Below are 24,652 nucleotides of genomic sequence, written 5' to 3'. Positions count from 1 at the left end.
AAAATTGAATTCTGTCATTGATCTCGTTTCGAAAGCAATCAGCGACGACGTTATCAATGACTATGAATTCAGTCTAATTATGCAAAAAAAACAGCGATATATAGTGCTAAAGAAGCAAATACGCCAACGAGTTAGACGTTTCGTTAATAATATCAATGAACAAGAACGTGCCCACTTACTGGCAAAAGGTGGACAAGAAGGTAAGTATGAATTTTTTAAAAAAATTCAATCTGTACAGTATGCCGCCGCTACTTAGATTCCCCGCCTACCTATTCGATATAGACCGGTATAAGTTTTATAGGAAATATATTCCTACAAAACTACATCTGCTTGTATAATCAATCTCGCAACCTAGCACTTTACCAGTATCAGCATCGATCCGTAGGCCACCATCATGTACTATGCTTCGCTTAGCGAGATCTTGCAAATATTTTTCAAGATTTTTTTCATATGCAATTTTAACACAAGGTTTGCAATAAGGACCGTCTGTTTGCGTTGAAATATCCTTGTACTTTGCTTTGCGGATTGCCTTAACAAGATCGTCCTTATTTAGTGTAGAATAATAAAGAACTTGCAGTAATTTAGCTTCTTTTCGAAGTACGTTCATTTATTTCATAAAGTTCTTGATCAACTATATAAAACCTTTACAACACAGTAAGGCTCTCGTCGTCATCATCATCCTCAGACTCACTCAAATAATTAGCACCATACCGTTCAACCTCTTTATATTTGCATTTTTCCAAATAAGTTTGGATGTAATAGTTGCACCCTTGTCTAAAAATACCTCCTATTTTTATGATGGCCGTACACTCACAAGATTCCTGCGGTATTTTTTTCTGATGAAAATTGGTTCTAATTGTACCTTCAAATTCCTTTAGTTTAGGGTTGATATAACGATCTTTCTTCACACCTAGGTTGGTGAAGCAAGCCCTACTTTGCCATTCAACCTTTTTTAAGATTTCCTCATATTTTTTTAAAAATTTAGAATTATCACCAAGATCGAACGACATGGTGAACGTTGAATTCGGACTATATTGAGAGACACCCTGGGAGTAGATTTTTTTAGGGGTTTTATCAATAGCGGGGATAGGTTGCCGTCTTAGTCATGATAACCAATCATAAACTGTTCATCTTTCCCTTTGTTTGCCGGAATAGACAATCCCTCGGAAGCAGCTGTTTCTTAATTTGAACCTTCTGTGCTTTACGCTGGCGATAGACATCGAACAATTTAGATTCAAACACGGCCCTTCTGCACATATCCGGAGTAACAAACCAGTCTGGGATCCACTCTGGATTGAGCAGTCCGGGATCCTCTTCAATGGCTATCGTGCACATGTCTTGGCTCATGAGATGATCTGGAACACATGCGATATTAGAGGGATCCTTTTCAACGGCTCTGGTGCACATGTCCTGGGTCTTGAAATGATCCGAAACATAATCGAGGAGAGCGAGTTCCTCTTTAACGGCTCTCGTGTACATGCCCTGAGTCAAGAGTCGATCTGGAAGACATGCGATATTAGAGGGATCCTCTTCAATGGCTCTGGCGCACATCTCGTTGGTCTTGAATTGATCTAGAACATAATCGAGTGCATTGGGTTCCTCTTCAACTCCTTTATTACACAGTTCCTGTGTCATGAGATGCTCCGGAACATAGTCGAGCATGTAGGGTTCTCCTTCAACGGCCCGGTATAAAGCTACTATTCAAGTATATTTGAGTATATAGAGGCTACTACTCAAATATATTTGAGTATATAGAGGTTACTATTCAAGTATATTTTAGTTTTGGCAAAATTTTAAATACATTCAAGTATATTTTCAAGTACTAATATTTTTCATATATATTTGAGTAAAACTGCCATTGCCTTAAGTTTATAATGTTGTTTCAGATTTCTAGTACAGATATAAAGATCCAACCTGGTATACGGCTTTCCCAGTTCTTTTTTGTAATTTACCACAGTAAATGGAGTGTCTGTGCCTGGGGTAATAATAACCTCTTTTTGGTCAGAATACAACAATACTTATTCGAAGTGAACAGAGAAACTGATCATGATCTGCATGCTTTCTAAATGTATGTCATTATCTTTTTCATTGTCCGTCTTCCTAATTGTCCGTCTTTTTTTCACGGGCCTTCCCGACTAGGTCGTCAAAATACATTTGGCTCGCTACCATGGTTACCCGTCTTATGGAAGACAGAGCTTTTTAGGCGTCCTTCCTGACCAAAAAAAGACGAAGATAATGCTCAGCTTTAAAAACACTGTGATGGATTTTTGTTTCTTAAAGGTCACAACTGTCAGGGTATTGTAAATTAAGATTTTATACACACGAAGTTTTGAGCGCGCTACAAAACTTAACGTGCGCGTTCGTGCACAACAATTTTAGTGCACACACAATCTCGCCCCCAGAGTTTCTTGTCTCCCGAGTCGTTTAAAGGTAAAATGTCCTGGAAACGGGGTTGGTGCCATCAAACTTGTTGTCATAAATGTAAGTAGTATGCGTAATTTCTTTGTAACTCTCGCAGATCATTCATTTTTACAACGAATTACTTTAACCTTTACTTTTTTACTCAATTTTAACTTTAATTTATTGCGTAACTTTTTATTATTGGCAAAATTAGCAAATAAAACGTCTACAAAGTATAATACACTTTAAACAAAGATTAACCTCTTGCGATAAAATGGTTTAATCATCAGTGGCATAGATGAGCGATTTCTTTCGTTTTTGAATGAGTTTAAAATTGTTATACTTGTGTGAAATCCAATATTGGAGAACGCCCCGTTATTTCATACTATACAGAATAGCGAACTCTTCATCTGAAATTACATTATCACTATACGAAATCAATAATGAATCCCTGGCTTCTCGAAATGACACGATATTTGTTTATGTTTTTTTTTTTTGCCGCGTCATTTTGCTTTTTCTTAAGGTGTTAACTTAGGGCGGTCCTTTAACGACGGAACTTCGCCAACGACATTCATAATGCCGTCGTATATGAATTCCCGTCGACCTTTTGCGGAGCTGAGACACCCAGCGAAGCCCATTGGCCATAAGCGAGCGAAAATATTTCCTCCTAAAGAACTTTTCAAAAAAGTTAGTCTTGTCCACTTATGACCGTTAGTCCAGTTCTGCTTATATCCTCCACATTTAAAAGTATTTGACCTATTAGTGTATTTCAAAGAAGATATTTTTGCGTATTGGGTCTGCAGTAACTTTTCGGCGCAAAATGTGCGAATCAAAATTTGAAATCGATCACGACGTTCAAAATTTCTTCTCTCAAAGAAGAGAAAAGAAAAGAAACGCAAACAATAAAACCGCTGTGGGAAGTTATAAAGTTTAGTCATGTGAGCAGAGGGCAAGAAAAGATAATAAAGTTTATTATATTATTGCGTGTTTTATAATGGCTCCTTGAATTAAGTTTATAGAAAAACAGTCTGTGCTTTAAAGAGGGGAAATAAATTCAGGTTTGTAAGGATATTACTTTGACTTTCTTAGGTGAAGAACTAATTCTCTTTCAATTTTTTACATAGCTAGCTAACAAATTTTCCAACAAATTTCCGAACCCTGTTTTTTATTTCTCTTTACACTACAACAAAACCATATTTTTTATATTTTATATTACTTAAGTACAAACGATAGCGATAGTATTAAATAGTTTTAGTATAGATATATTCTTTAGTAAAAATTGTGAAGAACTTAAAATATGATTGCCATAAAGAAATGTGTAAAAACTCTTTTTTCTTGTACCCTTTCTATTTTTTTGTAATTTAAGTTAAGGCGGGGGCAAATCAGCCCAACATTTCATCCAACATTTTTTTCCCATGTTGGATGAAGCAATGTTTTTAAAAACATTCGAACAATAAAGAGTTCATTTATTCCTGAAAAGTAAAATGGCGGACGGGAGGATTTCCGCAGTGCTGCTTATGTTGCCAAACAAAATGGATATTTTAGTAATATCATTTAAGAATTGCAGATCGAAGACAGATTCGGATTTAAGGAAATGTTTCGGATAGATGTAGGGATTTCGATTTCCTCCTAAATGAAATATCCCATCTGATAGCACCGGGCCAGATGAGCAACTGTGGTGGCCACTTACTCTTCGTTTTCTTGCGACAGGAGAATCGTTTCAATCACTTCACTTTTAGTTCAAAATTTTTTTGAATATCCTATATAATAAAAGGGTGTTGCAAGGCTTTGGTGAATAAATTGGTCCCAAAATTTCTTTAACTACCATCATTCGAGAAAGAGTGGCTTGAAATTTCCAAGAAGCTTACGACTACCTTATTGGTATGAAATTTGGCGCGTATAAATTCGTCATTTTCAAGATTTTCCACCTCAATTTTACGTTTATGAGTGTCTATACTTTTAGCTGATTTAACCACAGGCACTAAGAACAAATGGCGCCGATATTTAGCCAATTTCCTTCCAAATTGTGCCCTCAGGCCACTTATTTTAGTTTTTAGCGATGTTACTCCATGGATATGTATCCACGCGGATAGATACTTCATCTTTCGTTCAATTATTGGCTTCTTTCTTCTCTCCTTCTTCCCTTTGGTCTTCTTGTTTTTGGCAGAAGAACTTTCTCCATCGTTATCCTTGTTCTTTTTGTTCTTAGCAGTGGAGATTTCTTCGTTTTCTTCTTTACTCTTCTCTTTCAAAGTCTTCTCTCGTGCTATTTTCTCTTGTTCCTTTGTGTGTTGTTCGAATGCTTTTCCTTTCACAGGAGATAGCTCTTCCTCACTGCAAGACATTTTTAAATCTTGTATAGTAGAGTACTGACCCATCTGCTATGCCTGCCAAAATGAGAATGTTTTTATTGCAGCGCATCAAATTAAAAACATTCCATTTAAAAGTTCGAACCTTCGAATGTTTTCGAACGTCAATGTCGAACGCTTCAACGTTCGAAATTCCCGGGTTTTTATATGTTGGATGAAAAGTACCACCAAATCTTTAATCTTGCCGAAAATGTTGGATGAAATGTTTGACGGCGATCTAACTTCATCCAACATCGTCCAACATGATTTTTTTCTCTTTTTTAAAAATTCTGAATTTTTTGAAAATTTTGAAGTGACTCAAACCAGTTTAACATTTCATCCAACATCGCAAAAATTGCATGCTGGATGGAATTTTGGACTGGTTTGCCCTCGCCTTTAGTCTAGCGAACAAAACAATAGAATGTCATTCTTACTGTTATTGATTGATAACTGTCAACAGTCAACACACGCAGGGTAGTTTAATGTTGTTGGCCTTATCTAATGAAAACATAAAAAAGAAATCAAACTCAAAACGATGTTTATCCGTTATGTTATAACTTTGGAATGTTTAATTTAGCAAATTCGAAGACGCTGCATTGCGGGTCAGTGTGTACTGTGCATTGTTCTTGATGTTGTTGTTGGAAATATGATAAAAAAATATTTTTCGGTGTTTATTGCAAAGAGCTCTGGGTACTAGAATGCTCATTCTGCAAACTTTTTAATAAGCGCTTAGTGGTCAAATAATCGTTCAGTCGAAATGAGTGCACAGAGTAAAGTTCAAAAATTACATACTTAAATTCTTAAACAAAAAACATTGAAAACAGAAAGAAGCAATTATGTGGGAAAAACCTAGGAATTCTCTTTGAAGTGTTTTCTATAAAAAATTTTTGCTAAATGTATTTCGTTTGCATTTTCTAAAAAACGAATACATTTATAATAGATTCACCATTTTAATAACTTGTACGGAGCAGAAGCGCTCTGCACCTCGACTTCCCTTTGTAAAAAGAAACCCTGGAGACCAACCATTATCAAAAAGTGAAAAAAGCTCTGTGAACGAGGTTGCCTGGGAACTTGTAGATTGTTATAAAAATTTTTTAGTTGCCCCGTCCACTATAATTTTTTGCATGCGAACATGGGGAACCTGTTTCCGCTCCGCAACTTTTTATATATTGATTTATAAGAAACACGATAGCAACTACTAAATCGCCAATTATTTTGCTAAAAGCATTTTTAAGAGGAAAAACAGTAAAAAAACGTGTATTTTCTATTGTTCCTGTGTTCCGGGTAGAGATAGTAAAATGTTCTTTCTGGCACAGTCGCGCATAGCCGTCACAACAAGTCCTGAATATCCAGTACCATGCAGTGTTGAGCCATGGAATTCAAGGGGTTATCCCTATTAATCAATGCCTATCCGTGGTAAGTCCCTAGTAAGTGATGACGTCATCACTACAGCAAATAAGTTAAAATTCTAGCACAGGGGGAATTCCCTAAAAATCAACGCATGCGCAGTAAAGAGGGAAATTCCCAACTTGCTCTGTAATCTTCGGACTTTGTTGAAATGTGTATATAATTCCGGATCAGTTCAAGACGCAAGACATGTGCAGTAAGGTTGTTGAAAAAATGCCGTATATGCATGTCCCGAATCAATTCAAGACGCAGGACATGTGGAATAAGGCCGTTAAGGAGGATCCCCATCTACTCAGGTATGTGCCTGATCAATTCAAGACGCAAGACATGTGCAGCAAGGCTGTTGAAAAAATACTTCACATGTTAATTTATGTACCGGATCAATTCAAGACGCAAAACATGTGCAACAAGGCTGTTGAAAAGAATCACCGGCAGCTCAAATATGTCCCGGACAGTTTCAAGACGGAGGCATGTGTAACAGGGCTGTTGAAAAGTATCGCTACCTATTCAAGTATATCCCCAACGGGCTCAGGACGCAAGACATGCACGACAACATGTGTCCAATATGTAGGTGAAATCTTCGGACCTTGTTGGAATGATATATAAAATGCTACTCTGTTACTGGTGCTCTATAGAACTATGCGACAAAGTCAGGTGCTCCATGAGATACAACCCTCCACAGGTGAGTACAAAACATACAGAGAAATCCGGCTTTTTTCATGTCAAAGAAAATATGGCTGCCCATATGAGCGATGGTGGTGAGTACGTATACGAGGGCTACTTTTGTGGAGATACATGCTGCTTGGCTTATGTGGAAGAGCGGAAGGTGTATGACAGCGCGTATGAAATATCGCTGTGGTTGTTAAAAAGGCGTTATAAGGGAGGGCCTGCCCCAGATTGGAGACGCCTCAAAAGATTTGGGGCTGACTTGACGCAAGAGGAATTTTTGGGGTTGGCTTGAAACATTATCTTACAACCTTGTTGTTAGTTACTATTATAATAAATGTGCATTAATTGTCATTTAAAATTCAGCATATTTGGAAATGCAGTCATCATGACCTTCATAGCTGGCATAGGGATCTCCCTCCCACTAATGGCCCTAGCATGCGTACGAAAATCAGAGAAGGAGAAAGAGAATGAGTGGAGGATTCATGATGCAAGATTACGGAGGATCCAAAATCTAGAGGACCGTCTAGAGTCGTTAGAAGAATCATAATATAAAATGGAACAATGTAAGGACTGTGAATGTATGCTGGATGCGTACGACAGATGTACCTGTGGTCGGAGGTTCGTGCTAAAGGGTAAAATGTTGTGCTGGTATTGTTATCAGGACCGTATCACGTACAACGGAGGTGCTTGCGTATTTACAATGGCATGCAATTCTCTGAAGTCGTTTAAACTTTCAATAAAACAAGATGCTACAATTTGGAAATGAGCTTGCCAAACCTAAATTATTCTACTCATTTGCTGCTACTTTTACAGACATCAACGATATCAATGTGGACTACCTGACGGTGTCGGATCCCATTCCTACTAACGGGGGTAAGGATCAACGGTACATTATAGGCTACCATACACGAGACCTTGTGGTAGCCCTCGGGATTAAAACGCCTAAAATCTGGTCACATGGGGTCACCCGGTACAACGCCAATGCAGTGCCGGCAATGAGTCTCGATTTTGAAGAGTAGGGTATAAGTATCGTCAAATCTGGTCCAAAATCGAGGAGTTGATTTCTGAGCAATTGACGACAGAGTCTGTGAAAAAAGACCGTTACGTGAACGCTAAACTTAAATAGTACAAGGATGCAATGAAAACTAAATTCTACGGTATGCCAGTACCCTATGATGAGCCATGCCAAGCCAGTGCCATCCTGGCTATTTCATTGGTGTATGTGCAAAGTAAAAACCACTACCCTCAGGTGCATATCACGGAATGTCGGTACAAAGACTTCAAAAAGGAATGGTTGCTAAGTGAGGATTGAAAAACCCATATATTTTATAGGCCTTGTAGACCTATAAAATATACTAAATTAAGGCTTATACTCAGGTGGTGATTCTAGGTACCGCTGACATACTGCGCAGGTCGAACGTTTTTTAAAATCTCATTCGGCATCTCTTGCCTCCCTTCCTCCTTACCTTTCGCAACTAGCTGGGAACGCTCATGTTCATTAATGACATTCACAATACGATTAAAACGCTGTCGCATCTGTTCCTTCAATAGCATATATCTTTCCTTTTCACGGCTAATCAGGCTGTACTCGTTTTCCATTGCCTTTGATATGAGATCAACAATAGAGTTCAATTTCGATTCGGCCAATAGCCTTATACCTTCATGTTTCTTGGATTTTACGCCTAGCCTTTTCGAAGCATGCCGGAGACCTGGTTGACCTATCCCAGCCGCAATCGTGAGCCCACCCATGGCAATAGCCAAGGGGACTCCTAGACCCGAGGCTATAGCTCCAATACCGAGTCCCGACGTAATCACACTCACGCTAAGTAGGCCGTGGTCACAGAATCGTACCCACGTGCCATGCATCTTGAATTTCTTTGCAAGCTTATCCCGCTCCTTGATCTCATTTCGCAGATACTTCTCAATATCATCAATTTTCTTGAGTCTGTAGATCAGGCTCTCCTCCTGCATATAGGCGCTTTGCGCAGGTGCACTCGGCAAACTCGGATAAAGTTTGCTGATATCGCTCATCTTTATTCTATGAGAATGCACATGGGTAGGCCTGTGAACGAGACGTTCTTTTCATGGTGATATACGTCTGTTAGCATGAACTCCAGACGGTCCGTAGATCCCTTCAGTGAAAGGTAAACGGGGGTATGAAAACTCCAGGTCAGCATATCCCCAGGCGTCTAATTCTTAGGTGGGAAGCAAGGCCAGAATTTTAGACTTTTTGCCATCAAGCAGGCAGTCGTCTTCATCCAACTGCGGACAAACGAGTCTCAACCTATGGTAAACATCGGTCCTGTAATATGCATCGTGGTCACCACTCGTGTAGTACTTTTTTGCGGGGTCGTAGGGTAGGCCCAAGAGCTCTTGCAACAGTCTGTTAATAACCACCGTATATCCATCGCTGACACGGAGCCTGCAAAGTCCATGTTTCAGGACAAACAGTTTAATCTTGTCCTCCGCGTGGCTGTTGACAATAGTCGCGACATCCTGTATCCTGTATAAACCGTTCATAATCTCGATCCGAGTCACCCTCTGATCAGGCCCCACTTTACGAATGGTAAAGTTGTTATTACTATACAGGTTCAACCATGCAGGCCTAATACTTATCAATTTCAAGGCAATTCTCGTATCCTGTCCCAGGTAATCCTCAAATATAGTAGGATTTTCTATATCAGTGATGTAGAGTTGTTTCATCCTTTTCTTTTAAGAAAAGGGTGAACATGTATTCGTATAACCCCAAGGCAAAGTACAAAAGTAGAGGGGAGAATGGAAACTTGGTGTTACAAATTTGGAGCATTAGGGTCTGTACGTGTCTACAGACTCACATATTGAGGTGGCATTCCCTGAATTTGCCAAATATGCTATAAAAATCCCCACCAATCTGCTGAATGATCCAGTCAGAGTGGGTTGGACAGGGCAGGCGTTGGACTACTGGAATATCCAGGCTAATTTTTCTGCCCATTGCGCAAGCACCGCATTAGGCATATCCGCTAAACACCTGACGGGTTCTGTACCCCTTGTCAATTTGATTTTTAAATTCCATGTTTATTACCACATGCGTCGTATATTGGCAAGAATGAAGGTACCCATGCCCTATGACGATGGGTTTTCTCAGTAAAAAGACCCCTACTCAACCTCCAGGTATGCACAGGTCTGTCGCGAGTATGGTGCGGATCCCAATAGCCTCTACAAATTCAAGGCCGTCATGTCCTCCCTGACAAACGGTAGATGGTGGCCACAAGTTGACGGGGACTGGACCAAATTCATCATACCAACAAGTCAAGGCCTAAAGTCGGAAGGTCTGACCAAGCTTAGTGAAGCCATCCGCGTCTACGTGGTCTTATTGCTGGGATCGCAATCAGGGGCTAAAGCATCCTTACTTGGCTCCGGTGCTGACAACTATACGGCAAGGCAGATTTTATTCCAAAAATTTGAGGCCATGGTACAACATCAAGAAAATGTGGGCCACGACATTACGGAGTTTCAGAAGGTATTGCAGTATGCGCGGACGTCGGTGAATTTTGCCGTCTTGCCAAGTGTGTACATGCTGCCTTCCGATATGAACCTGCATATAGTAAAAATTGTAGATTAACAACAATATCCTTATAGCACCTGCAAACGTCGGCGTGGGGACCCAAGTTGATATGAATAACAGGCCTATTCATACGGAGAGGGCTATCAAACCACCTCCAAAGCATACCCTATCTACAAAACATACTGCACCACCTAAGCATACTACGCCTCCTATACATACTACACCTCCTATACCACCTAAGCATACCACACCTCTTATATATACTCCCGATCATACCATACAGGCTATACCATTTATACCTCCCAAACATGCTACACTTCCTATACCCGAGCAACCACCACAAAACCAGTATGAGGATACCAAGGCCGCATTAATCACGATAGGGGTAGGTATCATCATTGCCTATATATGGCTTAAAAAATAGGTCTATTTCCTGATATAGAGCACGACAAACTCGGCAGCAGCCGCGATGGCTATATACAAATGCTTGGCCGCATATTTCACGATAGTTGACGCTACCCTCAGAAAGAAGGAGACTACGATACCGATGACTCCTGGTAATGCGATACCTGCTTTCCCTGCCAGGTATTTGAGAAAGTTTCCGAGCCTTTCAAGCTGTTTCTCCACAAACCCTTTTCCAGCCCCATCCGCGGCACTTCCCCCTGCAGCACCTGCCGCTGCACTTCCTCCCGTAACTGAGAGCACAATGGTGGAAACCAATAGGCCAATAGCGAAGACGATACTCGCTATGGTTATACCCTGCTCCCTGAAGAGGATTTTAAGCTTTTCAAGCAAAGGCATGTCATCTCCGGCGATCTTCATCAACTCGGCCTTGATATTTTTCAGATGCCTAAAAATCTCCTTCGATAGCAGGCCATGTTTGCTAAGTACATCCTTTTCTTCCTCCTTCAATTCTTCAATATTTTCCTCAAGGCCAGCGATTTCTCTATCCCTTTGTCCCCTGGCTTTCTGCTTTTTGAGTTCTTTCACCCTACCCTCTTTTTTCTTGATTTCGCAGGTTTTCCATTTCGAGCTTTATTTTCTTCATATTGATGACTTCGAGGGCATCGTCGTCAATGCCGGCAAATGAAGTATCTACAAAACCATCTACATCGTTTGCAAAATTTTGAACACTGTCTATTGTTTCCATCTGGATTATCTCACCCGTAATCTCCTTCTTACCCTTATTCACAAAAACATCAGCCTTATTTGCGAGGTTCTGGATCGCTTCCATATTGTTGGGTGTTTGATATTCATCAAATCCAATGACCTTCATACGCGTGCTACCCAACAACTTCCGGAGCTGCTTAATAGATGGAAAGTTACCATCTTACAATGTAAGTACTACTTCCGGTAGGGATCTTTTTCCCGTCACAACCTTTTTAACGATAAGTTGGTTATCTTCCCCCATTCCAAACCTACCGTAATGTATCGCGTCGGACCCCATATCCAGATTAACCATAAGATATGAGTAAAGACTATCAACCTTCGATTGAAGAAGCTTGGAGTAGGCCGACTTCGTATCCAACCCCAGTCGCCTACGCGCACCTCCCTGCTACTGTCCCGGCGTTGAAGTCCCCGATGTTCCAGGAAGTTGTTGCGTCGATGGGGTATCTTCCTTATCATCCCCATTACCCCTGTCAAGATCATCTTCATGTGTAAATATCGGATTATCAGCCATTTTATTAGAACATTTTCCTCCTATAATAAAATGAATGCATTTGGAACAACCCTGGAGCCGTACGCGGAGACGAAGCAGCTGTTGGGTATCAAAGGCAGAAAACAGAGGGTTCAACTTAATCATATACGTTTGACAATTAATCAAAATCAAGACCTCTACGTGGGTATTCCCAACATGGGGCTGAACGATGTCATTTTTCCTGGTAGTCTCAAGCTCTTATTTGACACGGAATTCGCAGCTCATGCCGATGTCATCAAAGATGCAGGTACTGCAGCCTCAGGGTCTACGGCGGCCAAGGCGGCTAATGCTGCCTATAAAATTACAAATATCAAGCTATAGTTCGATAAGATTAGTCATGAAGGTCTCGCGAGCGCTATGATGTCAAGGTATGCAAGATTGGCCCTACCCTACGAACGGATACACCGTAGCAAAGTAGTCATGATGAAAAAGGCAGATGCCAGTTACAACCTCCAAATTGACACTCCTGCCAAGTCCTTGCTGCTATTCGTAAATCCTGGGAAGGTAAAGCCCCATGCCAGTGTCAATGAAGTATTCTACAACCCGAAAATTGAGAGTATTAGTATCACTGTGGAGGAGGAACCCAATGAGCTCTACTCGCATGCCATGCTTTCCAAGGACCAGCTCGAACAGATCGTCAATATTTTCGGTGCCCACGACAGTAAGCCAAGCTTGATTGGTTCAGTGAACATCGGGAGATGCAGCTAAAAGCCGGTAAAAGCCTGAGAGAATTGGACGATAGTATGTACCAATATTACATTGCTTCGGACAAAAAAGCCCCAAAATTGAGCAGCCACAAGATGGTGAACTCGCGTTCGTCCTTGACTTCTTATCCCTACTAGGCTTTGTTGCATATAAATACTTATAAGAACGCGTTTTTAACATGTATAATAAACATATCAGAAGCATCACATATTGTTACAGATAAGAAGGCGGAAAAATTAGGCCAGATTTACTATACCCCGGAACACCTGTGGACCGGGCGCAAGCCTATCAAATTACTCGCGAAGGAGAGCGGTCTCTCCAAGAAGCTGGTCACTCACTGGCTATCCAGGCAACTCTTGTGGTTGAGACACATTCGAGGTCCGAAACGAATAGACTATTCGCATTTTACCATTACAACACCCAACGAAATGCATCACTTTGATCTACTGTACATGCCACTTGACAAGCTATACGGTAGCACCTATAAATACATTCTCACGGAGATTGATGTAGCTTCACGTTACAAAATAGTAAGGCCCCTGCGGATGAAGAAAGCCAGTGAAGTCGCCGACATGGTGAAGGACATCTACAAAGCGGGACCTTTACACTACCCCAAAACCTTTCAGTGTGAACACGGTAGTGAGTTCAAATCTGATATAACGAAACTGCTAGAAGGCAAAGGTGTGGAGATTAAACGGGCCACCACCAAATATCACCATACGTTTACGGCCTTTGTGGAGTCGTACAACAAGGTACTTGCAGAAAGGCTCTTCCAGCCTCAAGATGCGCAGAAATTAGCTTCTGACGAGACTAGCAGCACCTGGGTCAAGCACTTATACACCATCGTCAAAAGTCTAAACAACAGCAAGACTGCCATGATTGGCATGAAACCTAACAAGGCGACCAAGCTTGAGGAGGTACCGCTTGCAAAAAGCCAGCAATATTCCGAAGAGAAACCTCTACCTAAGGATGGATTGTACTTATACCTCCTACAGCTCGGAGAGGAGCATGAAGATTCGAAAAGACGCGCCACCGATGCTTTCTGGAGTAGGAATATGTATAGGTTGGACCGTATAGTAGCGGGTAGCTGTGTTTTATACTATTTGAAGGATGGTCCTGAAAGGAGCTTTGTTTCGGAAGAACTCATGCTTATTCCTGAAGATGTTCAGATACCCCCGGAACATGTGAAGGAATGGTAATAGTTCCCGGGCTTTACCAAGGGGGCACCGCGGAGATGCCCCCTTGGGCCCTACTATTTCAGACTTGGAACATTGAAGGTATCATGCCAATTTTAGCTTTCATTTGGGGGTTGGTTTGAAACCAATATATGACGCGAGGATAATTTTTACTACCTGCAAGAGTAGTAAAAATTGTGTTTTGGTTGGGTGTACTCAGATCTGAGGCCACCTATTCCGCTAGCTCCAAGAGCCGTTCATGCGTGTAATGCTCACCAAGCCTAAAATGTCTGACCCTCTCCGGGTTGACTTCAATACATCCACGTTCTCGAAGCCAATTTTAATGGACGATAGCTTGGTGTCTCTGCTAGTACCACAATCTCACCCTTGGGGTAGTCAACAAGCTTATTCCGTATTTTTTGAGCTACATACCCCTGTTGACCACAAATGGCAAGGTATTGGAATGGATCGTCGTTGTTCTTCTGGATAATGACCATACTATTATCTTTTCCGGGATCCTCCAGGTGGAGCCCGGCACGTTGCTGTAGCCCCTTAATTTCATCTCCCAGCGCCATGAGCTTACTATCCCTATCCTCAATTTCATCATTGAGAAAGGCCTTGGCATTCTCCTTATCCCTGAGGGCTTGACGCTGCTCCTGAGCTCATCCTGTAATTTCTCCACACCTTTTTGAGCTAGCCATTTTGTCAAAGCCACAGCCTTAGGCTTTCTTGACCTGACGGTAATTTCCAACGCCCCGTCCAACGTAACGAAGATGTCATGCCGTTTTTTTCACTCCTTCCGGCATACCTAAACAACTGTACCCGCCGGGTACAGTTCCCTGTATACCCTCTAGTTCTCCCCTTCATATTGTCATATGGCGATTAAGACCATACTTCTTAGCATTCGGAATACACAGGAATCTCTCGAGATCAGCACGTTTGAACAGGGGCTGATTTTGTTTATCGAACAAGGTCTCAATCGATCCTGCGGGTATTGCGTTAAATAAGGCGAGCTGTGAAGACATTTTCTATATACTAATGCTTGGCCGGAGGGTTTAGCTGTGGTAATTCGAGAATTTTATAACTTCGGGGATGCTCCAACCTCACATACAGGCAAGCATGCTTGGAGTTTTTCAGATCGGCCTTGATGTCATCCCAGTCGGAGATCATGTTAGTCTCTTCGTCTATCATCTTCATATCGCTTCTTTCGTAGGGATACCATAAAAACAAGGCTTTTCTCCAGGAGGTTCAGTACACGCTGTGTCTTGCCACAACTTGTGGGCCCTGTGAAAATTGCTATGTGGGGGTCCCCCACAATGTCCAACATTTTATTTCAATAGTTCGACCACTTTCTATCATGAATTTTGGGGTACAGGGCAGCACATGCAGAACAAATCCATACACCGCCATGGTTATTCACCAAAGACCCCCGGCAGGTAGGGCAGAGCCTGGTATTCGAGAGGTAGTGGAGCATATGTTAATTTTCCTTGTAGACATCGCAATACATTGCCGTACCTTTTCACGAGCAGTGCCTTCTCCGGGCCCTCCCCGACGAGTTCGGCGCACCGGGGTATGATGTTGTATGTGAATAGGGTATACAAAAGCAGGTAATTCCCATTCTGCTTAAGCCCTCTAATTTCCCTATCAATGGTAAGAGGGTCTACCTTGTATTCGATAATATGGTCCTTGCATTTGGTACAACGCCTTGCCTTCGCTTTGTCCAGGCAATCCCTACAGCTCTTTGTCGTATTATTGCCCTAATCTTGAACTTGTCTGGGGGAACCAGTTTTTTGCAACCTCTACAATGTTTGCTCTCCATTCATTATTGAGATATACGCCCTATGTAATGCTTTCGCCACCTCGGCAAGCGTCGGAGACCGGTAGGTCTCCTGGTACCTGAATGGTGTTTTGTGGTGGATAGACAATTCAAAGTTTTCCCAAGTATAGCCTTTGGAGAACTGGGCTTTAATAAGGTCCTGAAGTATAATTATGACCTCGTGCAGGAGTTGTATAGGGGTCCGGCGCTTGCCTTTGACAGTTACTTTTTATCGAGGCATCCCTTGATTTCGAAATTGTCTGGGGTTAAAAAGCGTTTGCATTTCGAACAACTCCTGGTTCCTTCCATAATTCGTGTTTGTCTTTAAGGACAAAAACGAGTTTTACCGGACACTTAGGTATCAGTGTTTTTTTGTACCACCCTTGTTTAATAGCGTATTCGTCGAATAGAATCGCCGCCGTCATATAGCGTGCGAGCTTCAGACTGTCCTCCAGGTCCATATTCGCCCCAGGTTTAGAAACCCCCAAAGCCTTCTTTGCATCTTAAAACTATCGATATTTGACCGGGTTTTGCCCTGTTTTCTTGCTGGGGCTCAGGTGCCGGGTTTTGAGATTCATTTTTACCCCTGCCAAATTTATACCAAACGCCGACTCCTATTGCCAGTATGGCCAGAGTCCCTACCCCGTACATGTAGACATCCATTGACTTGCTAGGGGTTGTGGCAGGTTCTTGATCATCTTGTGAAGAACCTTTGCCCACGTTCTTCTGTAAGTCGGCCTTGTTCTTACGGTTCCATTCGGCAGGTCTCTTGCCGGCTGCAACACGACCCTCGTTCTTCGTCTTGGTTATGACTCTCTCCTTTTGTTTTCCTTCTTGTTCACTCATTTTATTATAGCAGTCCCCGCCTCCTCCACCTCCTCCTTTTTCTTTTTACCCATATGTCTCCCATATGTATATTGGGGCTAAACACCTCCCAATCGTACAGTACACGAGGATGCCAAGGTCCGTCATACTGTCTCGGATAATAGGGTCCTCCTCAATATCCCTGCGCAGTTCATCTACACTGTCAATATCTACAATGTTTCCAATCATGCTAGCATACAGGCTTATAACATGGGTAGACAGTGCCTTAGCTGTTTTCTCGCCCTTCTCTTGCAATTCCCGCTGGATGTAGTCGGTATGTACCTTATCGATGGCCTCATCTGGAGCCTTGTTGACAAAAGCTTCGGTGCAATTCTTTGGGTAAAAGGTGACCCTTGCCCTTACGTAGGGCCTCTTTCAGAACTGGCGTTTATCAATAGGTTTCTCTACCTGTTCATATTCTGCAGAGGCATCGTCGAATACTCTTGCGATATCTGACATCTTTATTAGTAGTCGTTTATAACGAAAAAAAATATAAGCGATCGTAGCATGCGGTAGGATCATAGCGATTAGTAGGCATATGTCCATTTTATTCCCCTGTAGACGCTAGGCGGTAATGGCCCCTGGCAAGTGTTGTAATTTGATCGGGTTGTACGAGCCGTTTGTCGTGTTTTGCCCTGTTTAATGCTAACTTGTTCACCTCCCGGGTGTAGATTTGATGGCTTTTGTTTTGAATCAGCACTTGGCTCTTGTAGACGTCAACGCCTTCTTCCAGGCATCGCCGATAGTCATCAAAGGTGATGGATTTTTTAGTCACACATTTTTTGACGCCCTTCGCTTTGCGATCACCGCCGTCTTTTGCAAGGCCCTTGTAAGCATAGAGCTTGGGCCTTAGGGTATTGAATTCGGTCATGATTTTGCCACCTAATTCATTCTTTATGAGGCCTACGACCGTCTTGTGTTTCCCTACAGGAAGAGGTCTGTTATCTTCCGGATTATACGCACTTATGTCAAAGCGTGTTTCAGCATCCTGCGCGATATCAACATAGAAATCATGTGTCCTTTTATGGTATACAAAGGAGTCTGTGTCCATGTAGCAGAGCCACAGCTTGCTCCCGTATTTGGGCTGCTTAAAATCATAGTGAAACTCTTGCATGACTAGCTTCGACATGTCCAGTATTGCCTGGCTAATGTATACGGGCTTATTCATCTTCACCTCAGTTTTACCCATTTCAACGCCTAGGAGGTACTCGCTGAATCGACTTTCACCCTTTAAATTCGGCCTTATCACAAGCTTCATATACTTGTCCTCATTGGTGACCAGTTGGATGTTGCATGGTTTCTAATATTCTCCATCGTCTTGCCAAACACGCTTAAATTCATCAGCTTATAAAAGTCCTTCTCCAACTCGTTTTTGGCACCTGTTCTCAACATCGTGTTGTGATCGATGTACCCCTTCAACCATGCTTTCTGGTTAAACTGGATGACCCTGCGCACTCTCTTCAATTCAAGCCCATGTTTCGCTTGTCCTCCAAATTCGTTACCAATTTCTCGACCTTGTGGACCATAGTGCGCTCGGGTAGGAACGGCAGCTCGTTATGCCTATCGTGTAGCCTCTCCGGGTAATTTAGGATAGACCTATGCCTTTTATATTCAGAGCGTAATTTTCTCTAACTCAATTTTTACAAAAGTGTGCTCTTATTGTTCATAGTGTTGGCAATATAACAATGCCTATTGTCCCCAACGAGCTTTTCGATCCGCTTTTCGGTAAAGGCCTCTACATTCAATACCCATTTAAAGCCATCCGTGGGTAGGTCTTGACGCATCGCCCAGCCGTATAGGTTGTTTGCATCGAGGTAGGATGATTCAACCCCTGGATCGTACTGGTCTCCCTATACTTGTTATTAGCTTTGGCATAGCGATGTACAGCCTGGGTTATACTTTCTTGGATACCCTTCTCAAACATCAATAGCATGTCGGGGTCTGTGAGGAGCTCCAGCTTGATTCCGGTATATTTCAGTGCTGCCTTCCATGCCAGGCCGGGCGCGTTGTAGAAGTGTGTGGGATCAAGCTTGTAATTCGTCAAGCACACGTCTCGAAACTTTTCAAACACGTCGGCTAATAGCAGTACGTCCGTGCTGAGGTACACATCCTGGTAGTCTCCCATGGTGACGTTATCACCCTCTGGGGTAATGACATTCCATACGTTTTTAGCATATCGATAATCTTCATCGCTGATACCCTTCATGTTCAGCTTGCTGTAAAATGCCTCCTTCGGAGGTAGCTCTAACTCTTCGAATCGCTGCCATCCATCCATATACTCATAGGGGTACACGCCTTTTCTGCGCATGAGTTGAAACGTGTTATTCTCATTAAAAAACCAACGGGGATTTTTACACTGTTCATTGTTGAGGTTGCTTGCTAATTTGTCAAGGCTTGATGCCATAAATCGACAGGAATCTATAAACCTTATTTCGATCTTTTTATACGTTTCACCATCCTTATATCCTACGCCCGCAAGTGGTACCTTGATTTTCACGTTGAAACTTATATACTTTTCGGTATTCTCAGCAATACAACCAAATGTCCTGGGTGTCGTACTTTTCACCCAGTTCTCCGATAAACAGGTGCGCATCGTACCCCGAGAGATTGTGGAATATCACATGTATGTGACCCGGTATCTTGTATTTGAGGTTACAGCTGTTATGGGCCGCACCTCTATACAACCCCGTGTAGTGACAATGGTCCCTTACTTTGCGGTTATTCTCACAATCATCGAAGGGTTTTAATCATATATGGCAGTACGTGGCCTCGTTGTGCTCCCTTTTCAGGACCTCTGTTAGAGGCAGCATGTCCTGCTGAGGGTAGGTATAATATTGTCTCTTAACTTCATCCTCTAGGTGGTTAACGAACCTCATCACACAGTCCTCACCCCTGTAGACTGTCAGGGGGTCCGGTACATACATGATTTTTCGACAGTTCGTGTTTCTTAAAAATGTCCATCTCAGATGGTGGCAATACCCAGTTATGCCATTCCCTGATTTTACCTTCCATAGCTGGACGGGACTCCGCCATCTCCTGTTTCTCGAAGATATCCATATCCCCTGGTACTATAGGCCTAGCTGGTTGTTTAGGTGGCCTCCAAGCATACTCTGGTACATCCTCCGATGTTGGTTTAACTGGAACCCTTTTAGGTGGTCTCCGGGCGTATTGTGGTACATCCAATAAAGAAATCAATTCAGCCTTACGTAGCTTATAATACCCGGTTAAGGCACGCGTTTTCGCAATATCGCGTAACTGTTTCACGGTGTATGTATTCATTTCTTTAATGTATAGAATTTTACTTTCTGAGAGGATTTCATTCTGCTCGACTAACACAGTTACTCCGCTCTTTACTGCGCATGCGTTGATTTTTAGGGAATCCCCCCTGTGCTAGAATTTTAACTCATTTGCTGTATTGATGACGTCATCACTTACTAGGGCCTTACCATGGATAGGCATTGATTAATAGGGATAACCCCTTGAATTCCATGGCTCAACACTGCATGGTCCTGGATATTCAGGACCTGTTGTGACGTCTATGCGCGACTGTGCTAGAAGGAACATTTTACTATCTCTCGGGTTGTTCCAGTTTACTTGTTCCAGTGTTCCGGGTTCTTCCGGTGTTCCGTGTTTCGTTCTTCAGCGTTTATAAGCAACCGCTTTCATAGGTTTTCACTTGTGGCATTAGTATAAACGTACAATTTTTCTCTTGCAAACATAAAAGTTTGTGCCGCAAAAAGTGGACGTATTTTCTATACCCATTTTTTAAAATGTTTTGTCATCCGCACCTCATATCTTTTAAAAAATTTAAATGGCACCTCATGGTAGTTATTTCTGACGCGTCCGCATACTTGAGCACGCTTTCAAGATTGTCTTCTTACGGTTAAGCTGACCAGCAATACGAAATTTTCAAACCCTTTCTCCATTCAAGAGATATCTACGCCACAGGGATACAAGGCTTTATCACAACGCCTTTCTCATAATGTTGAAGATGTTAATAACATTAGTACACTGAGACCTTAACCACTCACAATAACTGTTTATTTTTCTTAACAAAACAGCCGTGGTAGTATCTCTTCTTTATATAAGCTATGACCTTGGTTTTGTTTTCATAAACAGCGAATACACAAATACAAATTTTGTGAAATTTGTTTATCTGTTGCCTCTAGTGTAGCCAGATCATGTGTTGTTCCCATGGTTTTCGCTTGCTCTGTGTAAATTCGAATCGGGAAAAGATATGGCAAACTGAGGAGTAAAATGAAAAAGCACAGTCTCAACAACACTGCATAAGCTAGCTAGAAAAACACAAAGCAATTAATCTACTATGCTCTATAATGTGTGAAGATATTAATGCTATATGTGAAAGTTAAATAAATTTGATTGGTTCTGCCTGTGCCAAAAGCATGGTTTTCTCAGGTGAATAAGAAAATCATTAAAGGTTAAAAACTTTCACTTTCTTGTTTTTTCTTTAAATTTAGGGGGTATAAAATAGCTAAAACATAAATACTTGCATTTCACGAACAAAACTAAACAGTGCATTATATTAAGGGATCGTCTCCGAGATCGTTTCAAAAAAAATTGTTTCATATCGTTTCGTTTTTTTAATTAGCATAGCATGTGATACGAATTTGAAACGATTTTAAAGTAATGTTTAATTTTTTTAAATCGTTTCAAATTGCATGGAAATCGTTTCACTATTTTGTAAATCGTTTTATTAAAAACTAAAATCGTTTCAAAATCGTTTCAAGATTGTTTTATTATATTTACTTGAAATCGTTTGAGTATATTTATGTTAGATCATTTCAAAATCGTTTCAAGGTGTTTGTTTTACATTCTTTTTCTCTCAATAAAACCTATGTGCTGTAGGTAAATTCCTACATCGTAAAAAATCGCATTTATACATATAGATTTGCTTACTTTTTTTAATTCATCTATTTCATTACTAAAGTTTTTTCATTACGTAGCTCTTTTTTATTTCCTAAACTTATTCAAAACGCACTACAATGTCATCTAGAATGTTTCTTTTTATTAAATCTAAGTTTTCTTGACATAAAAATGAACAAAATAATTATCACGGCCTGTCTGTAACGACGACGTATGGAATAATATTTCTAACGTTTATAGAATTTTGTTATCTATTTATATTTCAGCAATCACAGTGTGCATCATAAAATGAATTGCAGCAATAAGGAGAAGATGTTTTACCTGTGTCTTGTATTTTTTAATTTTTTTTACATTCTTGTGGCCACCTGTTGTTTAAAAGTAGCAACTATAAAAAAGAAAAGAATATCATTCAAACTTAATTTTAATTTTTTTTACTGATCTTAACAGCATTTATCAATTTAGTCCTGGGCACTAGATTTTGAAATACATGCCAATAACACCTAAAAATGGTACCTGTCATACTGCTCCATTACCAGAAGCAAATCATTTCAATATGCTCAATGTGATTGCAAAGATATAAATAGATTAGAATAACATTCGACACAAAAGAAGAATTGATCTCCAGAATCGTGTTTTAGAGAGAGTAAAAAAAATCGTTATTGAGAGAAAAAAATAAAGCACCTAAGTGAAGTAAGGTCATAAGTATTGAGTTCTTTTTGAATAAATTTTAAATATGTCTTATGTCATTTGTTAAAGGAATGCAGCGAATATCTATATGTTCCGTTTAGTAGCGATTTTTTGATTTTATAATTTAAGCTTTAGCTATATATTTATAATCGTCTTTCGGAGAAATAAGTTAAAAAATAACTAAAACAATATAAGTTAAAGAGAAAAAAAGGAACGCTTTCTCTTCATTTTAGAATGATATACGGCAACTTTAGACTTCGCAGCGACGTTTTTTCGTCACATTAGATCAAAATACGGCAACTTTAAAGCTTTTTATACAGCAACTTCTTAACGAAAAGACAAGTTTATATTTCACAAGTGTAATTGGTTTTTAATTAGTTAATTCATTTCAAAATTTGTTTCAATAACGTCATCCACCTTTAGCATCGTATCACATTTGATAATTTGACAATCGTATCAAATTGTTTCAAACCTTTTTTTAAAAATCGTTTCAAAATAGTTTCATTTTTCATAGTAAACTATATAATCGTTTAGTAAAAAAAAATATGAAACGTTTAATTCGTTTCATGATACGATTATAAAACGATGTTAAAAAATAATGAACTGATTCCATACGATGAAAATCGTTTTCAATTCGTATCAAAAATGAAATGATCTCAGAGATGATCCCTAAGAACAAGATATAAAGTGAGAATGCTATAAGTATGTTACTACAACATGTGTGGAAGCATAAATTGATGCGGAAAATAGTGAATTTGCTAAAAAGTTCTGTTAGTTTAAATTTTACTTTTTAGTAAAACGTGATGTGACTTACAAATCTGCCAGTGTTCTTATAAGCGTGGAAATTGCTATGGCAATTATTTGCCAATGCTTAAAATGCTAAATTGCAATGGCTGGAAAAAGTTTTACCATTTGTTTGGTTTATTGTTTTCACAAATTTATTAAGTCTCTCAATCGAATTTTGTATTTCATAGTGAATCGGTCCAGTAATGCTACCCAATTATATTTTTGAGGGTGGCCTAAAAATCTGCAAATCCACATATAAAAAATATGCTGTTTTTATATGCGCGCACATTATGAAACTTAGTGATTACCTTTCATTTGGTTACCACTACTGTAACTTTAAAATGACCCAGGTAGAAGATGTCAAGTAGTTTTGGTTTGAAAGTTGGCTAACTTACTTTTAAGAAAGATTTCTCCATATACTGTACTTTTGATACTTTTTCCCAACACATGTATAAGCCCACCCACAGATAGATAGATGTATAAGCTCACAAGTTTCTATGATTTGACATGAAATAGCACAGGACTTATCTCTGAAGATATTTTGGTTAGGTAACAAAACTTATATATATTTATTCCAGATATTGATACAAACTTTCATTAGAGTTCTGGTTATGCGAAAAATATGTCAATATGTCAAAATATGTTGAGTTTTGTGAAATGGAAGTCTTAGAGAAATTGTTGTTTGTTTTTCTATTTTTAATCTTAATTCACAATATAATATACCATGAAATACCGCCCAAAAAATTTTTTTTATATGTGGTTGAATTGTTTATATGCTCTTTAAAACTAAATGATAATTGTTTTACCTAATTAATACCTAACTAATTAATTTAGAAAGAAGAAATCAATAAACATGCTAAGGTAAGTTGAATTTTTTTATACTTTATATATTTATATATCTATATAATAATACGCCAGTTCTGTCTGTGACTTTTGCAAAGTGGATAAATTTCTTTGATAAAGTCTATAAAACATCGCCTATAAATTTGGTCTGTAAATTACCAAACTTTAACGTTAAAATAGTATTGCCGTCAAAGGAAAGTATATTAAGATTAGAGAAGCCATTGCATTGCACTTTTAAATTTAAGGCTAAATAACTTGGAAACGGATGGAAATAACTGACGTCATCTCTTGCGTGGGTAACTAGGGACTACCTGGGACCAATTTGGGTAAGTTTCCCAAACCTGGGTCCCCGAATCCGTTTCGGAATGGACAGGTTGATGACGTCATCAAAAAACCTTTAAACCTTGATATCTCTTCAACCGTTTGTCAAAAGTACATAATCCTATACATTTTCTTCATCAACGTTTCAAGATCTATACGATAAAGGCAACAGGTATACAAATTTCTAAAAAAAATTTGGGGGTTTTGACGGGCCATTGCTGACATCAGCAAAATTTTTAAACCCTTATATTTCATTACTCGCCTCATCAACACCACACGATCATATACATTTTCTTGATCAGCAGTGTAAGCCCTACACAATGGAGGAAACAAGAAAACAAGGTACTATTTTTTTTTTGTAGATGGGTTGCTGACGTCATCAAAATTCATATGACGCTTATTTTTCAATTTCATCCTGCCTCAGTGGATTTTTCCACGGGCTTTATCGACTAGTATATATATATACTAGTCGGCATCCCATGGATTAAATCCGCGGGTTAGCTT

General features: G+C 40.1%; 1 protein-coding gene across 1 annotated transcript in view; it reads right to left on the bottom strand.

The window, feature by feature from the left end:
* Positions 1-24,652, bottom strand: part of LOC130656570 (histone H2B.3-like) — a 70,086-nt gene that overhangs the window by 42,733 nt on the left and 2,701 nt on the right. The gene's annotated exons all lie outside the window — the stretch shown is intronic.

The sequence above is a fragment of the Hydractinia symbiolongicarpus genome, chromosome 9 (assembly GCF_029227915.1).
Source record: "Hydractinia symbiolongicarpus strain clone_291-10 chromosome 9, HSymV2.1, whole genome shotgun sequence".
In the NCBI taxonomy this organism is placed as follows: Eukaryota; Metazoa; Cnidaria; class Hydrozoa; order Anthoathecata; family Hydractiniidae; genus Hydractinia; species Hydractinia symbiolongicarpus.
Note: the sequence above shows the minus strand (reverse complement) of the source record. Positions and strands in the feature narration are given on the sequence as shown.